This window comes from Stegodyphus dumicola, chromosome 6, assembly GCF_044657685.1.
Source record: "Stegodyphus dumicola isolate Sdum_Otavi_A_Nest chromosome 6, ASM4465768v1".
NCBI classification, from domain to species: Eukaryota; Metazoa; Arthropoda; class Arachnida; order Araneae; family Eresidae; genus Stegodyphus; species Stegodyphus dumicola.
In genome coordinates, this window is record NC_140773.1 from 122,323,367 (window position 1) to 122,326,899 (window position 3,533).

The following is a 3,533-nucleotide window of genomic DNA, read 5'->3' on the forward strand; positions in this document are numbered from 1 at the left end:
AACTTAAGAATATGTTGTCATTTAAGTCTGAGGTATATGGAAATAATTGTGCAAGATTCTGAAGAAACACTTTCTTTTAAATGTGTGAAATATTTCATAACATATATGGAAGAAGAAAGTACAGCATTCTGTGTTTTGGATGCTTTTTATCAAATGTAATATAAATACGAACTAGAAACCGTAATAAAAAGTCCTTCCTCTTCAATCAGATCACCTTTGTGTTGCATTGTATTTGTAATACTTCTAAAAATCCAATTTTTACCTAAATTAAAAAACAGTTATTCCATAAAAGATAATAACTTTGAACGTATATAGAATGAATTTTGTAATTTGAGTTATGTTACAAAATAATTCATAGTTTATATATTTTATACTAATAATTTAGATAAAACCTGTCCAATTTAAGAATGTGTGTTAACCACATTCTTAAATTGTAAAAGGACGACTTAACCACATGTAATTCATTTCAAAGCATAAAAGAAAGCTTATTTTTTATTTTACACAGCAACAGCATTTTCATGCAGTCAGGTTTTTTTAACTGCTAGTTATTATACATAATACTTAATTTTAAACCCATTCTTATTAGAAAGCATAACTAAGAAACTTCTTTTTAAAGCACCACAGTGATTGCAAAGAATGTCGTTAAATTTACAAAAGTATTGAAGATATATTGAACAGCATTATAACAAGAAAGTACTGTACAAAATATGTAAATTGCATAACTTCTTTTTTAGTATTTGCATAGTTTCCTCCAAATGAACCTTAATGGGAAGTTATCTTGTGAAAATTTAAAAGTATTAAAATGGCCTCTATTTAAGATGTAACTGCATTTATAATTATTTTGTAATTGCGAATAGATTATATTATTGCAATTAGATTATGCACTTACAACATAATTGCATAAAGTAATGAAATTAAAAGTTCACAGATACAATGTAATATAATTACAATGCAATTACCTAAATTGTAATTATAATCACTTATTTAATACCACAATATTATTACAATCACAATGTAATTTAAATTGGGTACTATATTTGCATACCCTCCACTCAAAAGGAGGTACTGATAAGCCTGGAAGTTATTATCAACAAAAAGCCTGTTCATGACAGTTTGATGACAATTTCCACCGGGCGAAAAGTACATTCTTAAGCCCAGGCAAATCATGACAATAAAAATCATTTAGTCTTATGATTCACTATATTTTAAACCCTAAATTTGAATTCTGCACCAAATTATTTGCCTATATTTTAACATACTTTATGAATTATTAAAAGCGATATGGCAAATATCTTCTAAAAATAACTGTAAAATATTTGTATCCATTAATTGATTCAGATACACACTTTTATTATTTAAGTATATCAAAATAACAGTTTCATGTTCCTGAAATACAAAAATTATGGAAAAAGTTAAAGTAATATTCTTAGAAGCATATGATATTAGTCACCAGACGCAAAATTATAGCTAATTTTTTGCTCTAAATACAATTTTATTACACAGTAGTCAAATGTATAACTTAATAACATGTTATATAAAAAATTAATGATAATAAGTTTATCAGAAATGAATTAATTCTGCAAATAAACTTTCTGCACTTGAAAATTTTCTACACCTGAGGGGAGGGAGAGATCTAGTAAAATTAGATTTATTATAACTTCAGTTGGACCAAACACCTTCTCTTTATATATATGCATCACTAAAGAAATAAATAAAATTATCATGCTTAAAAAAACAGATATACCATACCAGTTTTTTTCCCCCTTGTTACCCTTTACATTGAGAAATAACAAACACTGAAAAATACTATCCTTGAAATTTTGTTTAAATGAAGAAACAGACACCATCTTTTTATTTAAGCATTACACTTCAAAAACAGATACACATACCAATTTATTTTCACTAGCCTTTATACTGATGACATGCCATATAAAAATGAAAAGAATTATCCTTGAAATTTAGATAAAATGAAGTAACACAATGGGAAAATTTATGCACACGGACATCTTTTTTCTATTGCATGTTGTCTGACATGATCCACAAGTGCCTAAAAATGTACCCAAAGAAACGCATTTCAATATTAACAAAAAATTGTTTACAGATTAAAATTCATTCATTTCATACCACTATTATAAAGATCATGCATGAAACAAATCTGCTTTCCCATACTTTTAAGTAAAACTTTTATACTGGAAAATAGACTAAATTTCTATATATTAGAAACAAGAAAATACTAATTTGAATGTTCTGCTTTCATTTCTAAATCTTTACTCCATTGCCAAATTGTATAATACTGTGATTATAAATAAACTTGCACAATCCTTGCAATTATTGAAGTCAGATTATATATATTTTGTCTCACACTATTCAATTTATTCTATTGACTTCAGATGTCAATGTCAAAATTCTGGAAGTTATTTTAACCAAGAAACAGTAGTGGGCACCGTGCATAAACAACTCATCTAACTTTTTAACAATAGTGATTATAAAATAAAGAAAAAAATTACATATCATTCCAACGATATTGCAACTATAGTATAATGTTACATATATCTTTAGCAAACATTCAGATTTTATCTTGACTTTCCAAATTATTATTTATTTTTTAATAAATTTCAATATGCTAATGATTTTCATGTTACATTACTATAAATTCCACAATTAGCACAGGAAAGCAAAATCCGCGCTTTATATTAGAAGAGAAATTTCTTTTCCACATTCAAAACATCTACATTGGCGATGTTTGGCGACAGATACATTAACCCTAGACTAATTTAATTATAGCTATTATTACAGAAATTAGCAGATACTCAGGTTATTGTACACAAGAATTTCACTTTACTTGCACATTATAAACATCAGAGAAGATATAAACTCTAAATGAAGGCGTAATTAACATTATACTTACTAAGCAAAGTTCAGCACCCGGACCAGGTTTCCAATTGTCTCTTCGGCAATTATTTACCCATATTTTTCTTCTTTCTTCATTTTTAGGAAATTTTACCAATGTATGACATTTTCGTGAATGATTTGAACAATTAATAGCTGTACATCCGCCCATTTTACACAAAAAAAACACAAAAAATTGTTGCACCGTAACTACACAGCCGCCATTAAATCTCCCACTTGGGAGCGCGAATGCCTGATGATTCAGATTCAGCCTGGTGTATAGGAGCCTTACATAGGCCGACACGCGGGGTTCTTCAATTTCTCGCTAACTACCTCCGCGTTGCGTATTTCCAAACCCTACCCCACTTTTCGAATTTTTGACGTCACGGAAATATCGACTAGTTTCACCTGGCAAAACGGCGTACCCCACTTTTGACTACTACGGCGCGTTTTCGAAAGAATTGTGGTGTCGATTAGGGTGTTTGGGTGCTAATTGTGAGATTTTCGCAATTTAAATTATTATGAGTGGAAATTTAAGCAAAATCTTTAGTGAATGGTTATTGTTTATCGCCGTAGTGTACTTGAGGAAAGAGGAGAATAATTCACTGCTGATGCATTAACAGTATGAAAAATTTGGAAGACTC

At 29.0% G+C, this 3,533-nt stretch overlaps 1 long non-coding RNA gene across 1 annotated transcript; it reads right to left on the reverse strand.

The window, feature by feature from the left end:
* Positions 1-1,089: 1,089 nt before the first annotated feature.
* Positions 1,090-3,251, reverse strand: LOC146996829 (uncharacterized). Its single transcript, XR_015041709.1, has 2 exons — positions 2,909-3,251; positions 1,090-2,047 (listed from the first exon to the last, which is right to left on the reverse strand). It is a non-coding gene; the product is annotated as an uncharacterized LOC146996829 (long non-coding RNA).
* Positions 3,252-3,533: the final 282 nt, after the last annotated feature.